Genomic DNA, 11,136 nt, shown 5'->3' with positions numbered 1-11,136 from the left:
GGGGATTTAATTGCTGTAAATCTTTTTTCTAAAACAAATCAAACAAAATAGGCCCCAAAAGGGCTTTTATTTTTCTCTCGGATCTTGATTGTACAATGTTTGTAGAAATTAAAAATAAAGCATGCAAGATTGTTGTGTGTATATATATGTAAGTCCCATCAGAAATCCCTTTATGATTAAGATGGGCAAGGAAAGTTTGGCTCCACACTTTCTTCGGAGGATAAAAGGGAATCCGATTTGTCATTTGAAAAGGACATGAGGTGCCTTGAATGGCAGCTTTCTAGAGTACCAAAATCGTTATATCCTTTATTAATTGGGATGTCAGTGTATAGCACTGAGGGCACTTCTGTATTCCATTCCTCTATTGATGTTGCTGCTTGCCAGCATAACTGAAGATGGTTGAGAGGAGAAAATATTCTGTGTGAAGCTGTGCAGCAGTAGAAAGTGAATAACCTGAAGGAAAATAAGAAAGAAACGGGAACAAGTTCAGGATGGGGATTATTACTTTGGGAATTAACAGCCAAAAGCAAAGCAGCAGTGAGGTGAAAGCAAGCTAAATACTTGAGAGCTACAGTCAGACCACGCAAGAAGGCTTGTCAAGACATGACAGGCCTGACACGTTCATCAGCTTTTTGCCAGGAGTGATGGAAGTGCTTGGATGGGAATGGTATAGAATGTATGTTCTATGCCACGTATGCAAAACAAAAAATAAAAACCAACAACAAAAAAATAATCTGGTTTAACAAGTGGCTTGGAGGCTGATCCAGCTAAACTGGTGGGGATCCTTAACATCAATGCTTCTAAGTAATTGCGCTTGTTCTGGCAAACAAATCCAAGCTTGTTTCAGCCCTACTGAGGTGCAGCTGTCTTTACCCAAGTTAACTAGATTGTTTTAAACCACAGAGCTGCTGGATGCAGCCCTGATGGTTGAGCCCATGTTATAAACGCAACTGCTCTGCCAACTTCAGGAGAAGAAAGTACCCCCAATGGGTTGAACTTCTTTCTTATTGCCACCTAAAGGTGCCTTTGGTCCCATGTGGTGCTTCTCTGGTGATGATGTTGCAAGGTATTGCATCTTTTCTTCTCTCGGTGCTGAGTGGATGCATCTAGTGCTGCTGCTGAATGGGCTCTGCTTTCAGGTGGTGCCCTGCTGCCCATGGGCTGAGCTCTCAGTGGCAGCAGGCTGGGTGCTCTAACTCTCCCAGCAAGTGGAGCTGCAGCAGGGCTGTATGGCCATGCTGCTCCCTCTGTTGCTCCACACGTCTCTGTGCTGGGAGAGACTGATTTCACTTGGAGCTTGCTTCTTTCTCAGCTCCCATCAGGCTCCCTCCTTTGCCCCTCTGTTGTGTTAGAGGCAAAGATGGTGAATGGTTTCTATGAGATAACCTTCATGCCATGCTGAATGCTCCTCAGTGCTGCAGTCACACGGGGAGATGTTTGCTTCTGCAGTGCAAAGGACATGCTGTGTTCAGTGAACAAGTGGAGGAAATGTCTGTACTGCCTCTGCCTATCTGTAAGGGCTGCTGTTCATGATTAAAGGCTGAGTTTTCTCACCTCAGAGACATTCTAATGTCACAGATGGTGCGCTTTAGTTTATGTGGGGTGAGAAGACATACTGAAAGAGGATATCACAGTTAATGAATTAAATAGTATCAATAATAATAAGAGATAACCGAGCCAGAAAGACGGAGAGCTGTTGGAGAGGGTCCAGAGGAGAGCCGCAGAGGTGATCAGAGGGCTGGAGCACCTGCCCTAAGAGGACTGGCTGAGGAATCTGGGCTTGTTCAGCCCGGAGAAAAGAAGGCTGCAGGGTGACCTCATTGCAGCCTTTCAGGTACGTAAAGGGAGCTTGCAAACAGGAGGGGAGTCAACTCTTTGAAAGGGTAGATAACAGCAGGATGAGGGGAAATGGTTTTAAGTCAAGGGAGGGATGATTTAGGATGGATATCAGGGGGAAGTTCTTTACTATGAGAGTGGCAAGATGCTGGAATAGACTGCTCAGGGAGGTGCTCCATCCCTGAAGGTGTTCAAGGCCAGGTTGGATGGGGCCCTGGGCAGCCTGGTCTAGTATTAAATGTTGAAGTTGGTAGCCCTGCCTGTAGCAGGGGGGTTGGAGATTCATGATCCTTGAGGTCCCTTCCGACCCTGGCTATTCTGTGATTCTATTAAGAGTGATTCAACACTCTATATGCATGATTCAGTATAATTTATCCAGTGCTTGAATCTGATCTTCAAAGTCATCTTTTTACGTGTGGATTCCCTAAGTGTGCCTATGGAACTGCTATTTACTGTATTTTTACTCCTTCATCTCCACTGCCCTGTAAATACAAACTGCAGCTTTCAAAATTCTTCTCCTTTGTCACTTACTGTACATGATTTATTTCTTGCTAGGACTGCAAATCAGATGCTCTGTCTTTTCAAACGTTACTTTTCCACGGGAGGAGTGATGAAGCTGGGCAAATGACACTATATCTCATGCAGAGTATCCTCACAGTGACTCACGCTAGCGCTGACATTGCCGGTAGTTCCTGGAGCTCTGCAAACTCTGTAGCTGTATCAGGAAGCCATCTGACACCTTGCTGCAAGATGTTTGTTTGCACTGTGCTCTAAGCAGCTGTAAATAAACATCTTGCAACAAGACAGTGCTTTTGCCTTTAATTCGGGAAGAGGGGAGGATTCAAGCTGTTTTCTTCAGGCTGCTTTTATGGTGCAGTCTGTGGTAAGTGGTTGCTGCTGTATCTGCTTTGGAACAGACCAGGGACTGCTCCTGGACTAGGTGATCTTAGTGGTCTTTCTCAGCCTTAATGATTCTATGGTTTTTGCAGGTCCGGTTTCTTCCAGAAACCCTTGAAACTCCTCACCTTAATCTGGGGATGATTAAGATACTTCATCCCTCTCTTTTTAGGTCAAGAATCTCTTCGATGTAACCTGTTAAGATCTGAACTGATATGAAGAGAGACGTCAACCCCCAGGCCCTCCCACTGCCAAGTTCTTGCCAAACCTGGTCTGTGCCCACCTGTAGGGAAAAGCGTGAGGCCCCAGCCTCACCAGCCCTCTCGTTCCTCATGCTGCTGGTCCAAAAGCCAAATACAAGAGGAAAGGATCACGTTTCTCTTATCTTTTTTTAATTGCTTTTAACTTGCCCTGGAATTTCTGCATTGCCAGCATCACTCTAAGAATTTAAGAGCTGGTAATTCATCCATAGGTAGTATTAGGTATAACTTATACCCCTATGTTCATTCCTTTCGCTTTTCACTCATCTCACGTCCCCTGGGTAAAGAGAGTGACATTCACAGAGAGAGAGAAGTTAGGTCAAAACTGCTCAATTTTCCTCCAGTGCTAAACTTAGCTGAGCGAGTCCTGAAGGACAGGTGTCTACTTTCTTGAAAACAAATGATATATTGATTTCCTGTTAAAAGCAAGCACTGACAGGAGCATTCAAAACAAAAGCCTCCTTTCAACAGAGCATTTAAATATGGGGCTGCATAAACAGGAGCGCCGTGCTGCTGTCGCAGCCCATCGGCGCCTGGCTCCAAACCCTGCCTTGGAGGAGCACAGGGCAGCTGTCACAGCGGGTGCTCCTTGCGTGTCCTGGGCAGGCTGCTGTGAGCTGCAATTGCACAGCAGCTCCTGAGTCTGCACTGGGTTTTCTTTCCTTTCTGTCGTTTCTTTTCCCTTCTTCACTCCCAGCTCCGTGCAGATGCTTTAGTGCAAACATCAGGATTCCTATCAAGTCTTCCTCCGTTTAGCAATGATAGGGATGAGGAGAAGGCAGTAAGATTATTTTTTTTATATAACCAATTTTATTTCCCTTTTTTCCACTACTAAATGCTTGTGTGTGCAGCAATACTCATTTCCCAAAATCCCATCCAAGCAGTTCCCAGACAAAGACAAACAGAAGTAATGTATTTCTGTTTTTATTCCTCTCTCTGATGAGCAGCAGTGCTCTGTGTGCTTTCCCATTCGAAAGCATGTTTGGCTCGGTTAATCCACTCGTGTCTTTGCCCACGTGCAGGCATGCTGAGTACTGCCAGTCTGATTGATAGTTCTTTAGTGGCTGCTCATCCTGTAGCACAGAACAAGAGGCCTTACCCTTGTTGTTTCTCTTGCTGTGCAGAGAATGCCCCCATCCATGCTCCCAAGGCCTGTCCTGCTGCACTGCAGCCTCGGGCAGTCCCCAAAGCACCCTGCAGTGCAGCAAATGAGACCCTGCATCAGCCTTCCCTGCTGTGATTGCTGAGAGCTGTACAAGAAGGAGGGAGATGAACTTTCAGGTATTTCTAATTTGGAAATACCTATACCTTGCTCCAAGCAGATAGATATTTTACTTAAAATTGCAGGAAGCTATAAAACACTGCAAAATGATGGCAGTAGGATTGCAACCGTTTCTTAAATAGATGAAAGGGTGCTTCAAAGCCTATTTGTTTAGTCAGTTTCTCTTTTCATCTTTGATAATTGTTAAGAAGGATGAAATAGCATCAGTAGCAGCTTCTGGATGACAGTCTTTTTTAAAAGGAGCCTTCTTTAAGCAGAGGTGCTCCCTGCAATCCTGCTGTCTCAGGAGCGTAGCAGAGCTGCGTGTGTGCACACTGACTGACTTCAGAAGTATTGCCATCATTTAAAAAGAAAACATAACTGAATAGTTTTAGAAATTGTTTTATTAATTGAGGGGTTTCATTTTCAGACATCGTTTTTTTTGAGCCCATTGTAATGCAATATGTAAGTTTGGTAAATAGGAATGCTATTAGTGTTCATGTAATAGTTCATTTGAAAACAATTTCATTAAGTTGTAAAATTTCTCTGCTCTCCTATGTGTTGTACAGTATGCAGTAATACATAAAGATGTGTTTTTAGCCATACAATTGAACTTTCGTATTTTGCATAGAATCTCAGATCTTGTTTTTGATCCTCCAAGTGCTCTCATGATTATTCCCATTTTTACACTGAGAGTGCTGAGAGAACTTCCTGGTTTGGATGTCTTTTTCTTCTTGGGGGATGTTGGTCATCTTTAGAAGTTAGAATACCACGTGCCAGGCAGTGAATTCACCATTGTGATGTCTTTACATTCACTAAATATCAGATGTTCCAGTTAAAAAAAAAAACAAAGAAAAAATTAAACAGTGTAAAGTTTACATTTGGAAATGTTTCAGAGCTGGTTTCTTAGAAGGCGCATCTGAATGTATGCTGCTGATCTGTGGAGCGTATCCAGCTGAGTTAGAGCTTATAATGAGCTTGGTGGTGGCTGGTGTTGGAGCATGTTCTCCCCCCGGTAGCACTTTGGAAGCAGTCAGGGTGGCATTATATAAACAGAGATGAAATTAAATTACAAAAAAAAAAGGGGGGGGGAATTAACTCAGTTGTTGTTGCACATGCAGCCATACAATTTGCTCAACCCCACTTCACCCAGCGCTGCCTGGAGCTGCAACGTTCCGCACGTGCCAACGGCACATCGGTTTGGCTGCCCTGCAAATAACAACCAACCTAGCGATGAAGGCAGGGCTGTGTTCTCTGCTGAGCTGTTTTTGCACCAATGATTTGAGTGCCAATTTTTTTTTGTAACCCTGCGTAGGTAGATTAGGAGGCATGGGGGATCATTTTTGAATAAATTCTTGTAGCTGCTTTTCCCTCTGTATGTAAAGAATCATATTACTGGGTCCAGATCTTTTCCTTTCATCTGGTGGTCTCCTCAGACACCGTTAAAAGTGCCTGTTTCCACCTTGCTTTGTCCGACTTCTGCCATCCCAGGTTTTCTGCTGCATACAGAAGAGCCCAGTTTATAAAGATACAGTACTGAGAGACCATAAAAGAGCTCCCTCTGTCAGCTTGTCATGCTTTAAAGGATTGTGGGCACCCTGAAGAGAAGATTAGTGGAAGATTGTCCAAATTGTCAGGGGTTCTGAATTTTTTAGCAGCCATTTTCTTGCTTAGGCTTAGAAAAGAAAAAGGATAGTCTCTCTCTGGGGTAAGGTGATAAAAGCACAGGAGTGGTGAAATTCCCTCTGCATAGAACACCGATTGCAGCCCACATGGAGCCCAGTTTTTGCAATACCAGACCCAAGTATCTGATATAGTGTTTTGAGACCTAAATCTTGAGCTTTGAATATACCCCGACTCTGAAACCGAGGAGCCCAAATATGGAATGGGATATACTTTCATGCTGCTGTTTGCTAGCACTGAATCACATGCGATATCTCTTTCATCTTCTGTTGATTATGTGGGTGCCTTCTGGAGACACTTTATGTTCACAGGATCTCAGAACAGTTGTGGAGGCCACCTGACCCAACCCCAGCAGAGCAGGGGGCCCGGAGCCACTTCTGGGGATCCGCAAGGAGGGAGAATTGCATTTGCACAGCTCTGCTGGGCGGCCAGTGTCAGTGTTGGGAATTCCACTTGTGAATTCTTCTCTCTTCTCCTGCTCTAATCCAAAGTAATGTCTGGACAATTGCTCTTATATCACTATTTCAGTTTCCTTGTCCCCCCGTGGTGACATTTTGGCATGCTGAGGTGTAACTGCATCCCTGCTCACTCCCCTGTCCCTTGCTTCATCAGGGGACACATGTTCCCTTTTGGACAGAGACCCCACTGCTGGCTTCTCAAGCTGCCAGGAGCTCAGGGGGACCTTGCAGTTCCGGGCCTGTCAAAAGTGCCACACTGGGGCTGTGACAGCTGCTGGTAGCAGCAAGGCTTGTCTTTGGAGGGAGGGATGTCCAGCTTTGCTGTCTGGCAACTTGACCCAGTGACTTATGGGGCAGGTGGCTGCAGCTTGCTGCCTCTCCTCAGGGCTGGATGGCTTTCTGCCTCACTAATATGCATCTGTGACTGCCTCGCAGCTGGGTACGTGAGGAGGAGGTGCAGGGCTGAGCCCTGGCATTGCTACATGCCGTCTTGAGCATGTGCTGCATGATGTAGCACACTGACCTTTAGGGAATGACAGCTTTGCTTCCACCTCGCACACATGGTTTCCATGTGCACTGCGCAGTACTTCTGGGACATGCCAGCTCTCTGTGTTCACATCAATCCTCTGGATGACACACACAGTAAATCCACTGCTTCTGGGAAGGATCAGGTGTGCTGGTGCAGCTGGTCTGTCCATGTGCTGGTAGATCTTGCCGGCTCCTGGCGGTCCTCTGTACGGCCCAGATGTCCAAAGGTCCTCACTGCACGTCAAAACCTCAGATCTCACAGGGACAACATTTCTCAAAACATTCCCTTAGGAAAGATGCCATTATGACAGAGGGGAGGTAAGTTATCACTGGTGGCTGTGCTGGGAAGGGGCTTCTTTTGCATACCTGAAGAATAGATGAAGAGGAGCAAAAGAGCAAACGGTTGGAACTTCACGGGAATTAGTGACTCTAAAAGAGCTGATCCTAGGAAAGTATTGTAGGGCTGAACTGCAGAGATTACCACAGGCTGTCTTTGAGATCACACCAAAGAGCTGCAGTTCCACTGAGAGTTCTCTGAGCCAGCAGCTTCTGAGCTCCCACCCAGTGCAGCTACTGCATGTCCTATTTAACCAGCTGACTTGTGGGAAGCATCACTGCTTGTTCTGCTGGGCACATAAGTGTAACCCAATTTGCTACTCACTGCTGATGTAAGACAGTGGGAAGTCAGTGACACAGATCTGGTCTGGCCGCCATACACAGCTGTAGATTCCATCCCTTCCACAGGCTTAGCAGGGAGAACTTTGCTGTCCCGTGTACTTTCAGAGCAGTTGTGCTCCCTGCCAGTGAGTTGTTGGGCACCTGGAAAGAGTTCAGGTGAAATACACTGCATAAGCGTGCTGTTTGGAAGAAATGCAAAAGTATTTGTGCTTGAAGAAGCTCGGACCATTAGCCAACAGCCACAGCAGCGAGCCCTGCATTCGCAGCCAAGTGTAAACTTGGTGAATCTTTTATATAGTGCCAGCAGTTTCACTATTATCTCAGGTGCATGAACTGTGCAGCAGTTGCTAATATTTTGAGTGGCTAGGAAATTCCACTGAACGACCTGTTTTGTGGCTAATCTGCTCAGAATTCATACCTGCAGGACATTATCTGATATTTCTTTAAGGAGCTACTGCCTCTGGGAGATGGTACATCTGGGAATATATTTCTGGGTCAGTAGATATTGCTAGGCAGTACAGGATTAGAGATATAACCAGCTACACGTCTACAGTATCATTTGTTCCCAGTCTCAGTGGGTAATAAATAGTTTCACAAAGCACAGCAATAGTCGATATACCTACTAAACCATCTGTTCAGGACTGCTCAAATGGAGTTGCTTAAATAATTATCCCCTAGGGGCTGTTTATATTTTAGAGTATCTGCTTGTCCTTTAGATCCTTAACCTTTAGACAGGTCCACATAGCGATGCTGTGATTTATCTTCTTTGTGTGGTTTTGACCTTCCTGTGGCAGATTTAACGCTACCTTCTGCAAGAATGTAGCTGATGTTAGAAAGGAATGACTAGGCATGAATTTCTGTACTTTTCAATTGGTGGTGCTTTTATATATGAGCTTTTGTATTCTGTGCTATTAAGCTATCAAATTCAGGCCAAATAATCCAAGGAAGCTGGAAGAGAGTCATACAGTCCTGTAATGTAAGAACTGTGTTTTAGGATCGCGCTATTCCAAGTATGCTTACTTAGTGTGCCTTATTTTCCTCTTCATCTTCTTTGCTCATGGCTTCTCTTCTCAAAGCAGCAGTAGTCAAGTTCTTAGCAAATCTGTTTCCTCCTTAAGCTACTAAACCTCCTCTGTCTGAAATTTAGGGAAGAAATCTTATGGGCTGGAAGAAGACGCAGCAAAAATAAAGTGATTTGGGAGGTTTGTTTCCTGTTGATTTAACAGTGCAGCTGCCAGTAGGTAGATTCAGCTTGCCTCACAGTGTCTAAACACCCTACACTTCTAATAGAAATGCATTGCACATGTTGCCTTTGGGATGTATTTTTAATGATCTTTGTCCCAGTTTTCTGCTGGTAATTTTCAACTCATAAAATGCAAAATGAAGATATTCTGGCCCCCGCTCTTTTATCTGCATGGTAGGAGGCACAGCTCTTGTGTTACCTGCCAGAGGCTTCCATGGTTGTAGAAAAGAATATTCAACTTCTTCTGTAAGATTCAGTTTTAAAATGTAAGCATTTGCTAACTATGTAAATATGTAAAATGTTAGTTAGGCTCATCTCGGGAAATGAAACCAGTTCAGCGCTGGTGATGATGGTAACATCCCTTGCTGTTGCTTGGTTTTCAGATCCTGCTGTTGTTTAACAAAGATTGCCTAAATTTTCTACTAGGATGTCTTCCTCCCCGCATTTCTTGTGGTGCTGTCAAGAATAGCCTTTATGCTGGGAGAGAAGAAGATTATTTTCCAATTGCACTCTTGCATAGAAACTTCATGGGATTCTAGTCTGAGATGGAATTATTTGTTATGTAGTCTTTGGTAGATGTCATAGGAATACATGAAGGTCAACACCATTATCTCTTTTGCAGATGGAGAAACTGTCTCTGCAGTTATTGCACACGAGGAGGCTGTCTCGCCTTACTGACGTGGCCTGAACTGTGCTGCAGCCCATAACTGAATTTGAACTTGCCTCAGAATTTATTCTTTTCCATTGCACCTTCAGAGCCCAGTTAACCTTTTTAAGTGATTGTTTCTCCAACAGTAAATATGAAATATTATTGCAGAGATTGCCACATCTTTTTTATTAATTACATTTGAGCTTTATTATGTGAAATGGAAATGACTTAATTGAGCCGCTCAAATCTTTAAAGTTGGCAGTATTTTCCTGCCAGTTTTGTAGCAGCCAATGATCAGAAATACTGAGGGCGTAGATTCTGAGGTAAGGGCTACACATGCCCACGTTTCCTGAGTAATTCTCTCCATCTCAACATAGAAACTTTTCTCACTTATCTGAGCTCTGAATGTCCAGCAGGCTCAACACAGGAGCTCTGTGTGAGCAGGGAAATTGTGGCAGATCCCACACCAAGCTGCTCTCTGCCCACGAGGCCCTGAAACACGAGGTTGATGGCTCTGAGCACTTGGGGCTTTTCTGCTTTCCACTGGTGATTTTTACACAGCTCATTCAGCAAATTGATGGTTTGTTGAGGGTTGGCTTGAGACAGCACTTTAAATGAAGAAAAGGAGATGAAGAGAATTGAAAGTGCAATTGAATGTAGATCATACACAGCCAGCTTTTTAAGAATAGGCATTTGAAAGAAAGATTACTTTCCTGCTTCAGGATCAAATCCAATCTTTGCCCCCAGAGGTAGGACTCTCCTACATAGCTATGTGCCCATGTTGTTAAATTTAGACTTTCTCATCTTGGAAACTACCTTTGACTTTGGGAGATGAAAATACAAATTGGAGAACCACAACTTTTGTCTGGTCCCATGTGAAGGGATGTTGGAGGGAAGGGAGGGAAAAATACCTATAGAAGACAGCCTGCCAGTTAGTGATGCTAGACTCGCTCTTTGTGGCTTAGTTCACTGTCTGTAAAATGCTTTTTTTTTTGATGTTGTTGTTGCTGTTGTTTCCAATGGTAGTAACCATACTGGTATGTTGCTGCATCTCTCCTGTATCCAAGGCTGTGAAAGTGTGATTCTGTTTGGTATTGCTGGGGCAGATGCGTGCCCCTGCCGGAGTACAGCAGCCGCGGGAATGGGTTCATTTTGCCCTCATGCTGTGGCAGACAGGAATGGGGAATAAGTTCAGCAACTGGCTCAGGGTTTCTGTGTTCTAGTAAGGGATTCAAGCTATCAGTGATTTAAACTCATTGTTTGCATCCCGTCCCAAATCTCAGTAAGTTTTATGCTGTGCTTCTCTTTTGCACATTTAAGATAAGAAATTAGTTTGCTACAGCAAGATTTCTTCTGGCTGCTGTGAGGTGACCGAAGGATCCTTTGCAGAGCTCATCCTCAGCAAGACATCTCTGTTACCACCAGTGCTGTTTATGTATCATGTTCCTGCTGCCTGCCTGTCTGCTGCCCCTCCGCCCCAGAAGTGACCCAAGAGCAACTTTGATTTTAATAGGAAACACAAAGCAGTCTGTTAGGGAGGGCTGAGGACTTTTGTGAGGAAAGTTCTGTATACATGTAAGAGATCATTGCATCTCTACGGCTGGCAGCTGTTTGCAGAGATTAGCAAGGATCTCCCCCTCGTG

This window comes from Tetrao urogallus, assembly GCF_951394365.1.
Source record: "Tetrao urogallus genome assembly, chromosome: 9".
Lineage (NCBI taxonomy): Eukaryota > Metazoa > Chordata > Aves > Galliformes > Phasianidae > Tetrao > Tetrao urogallus.
Note: the sequence above shows the minus strand (reverse complement) of the source record.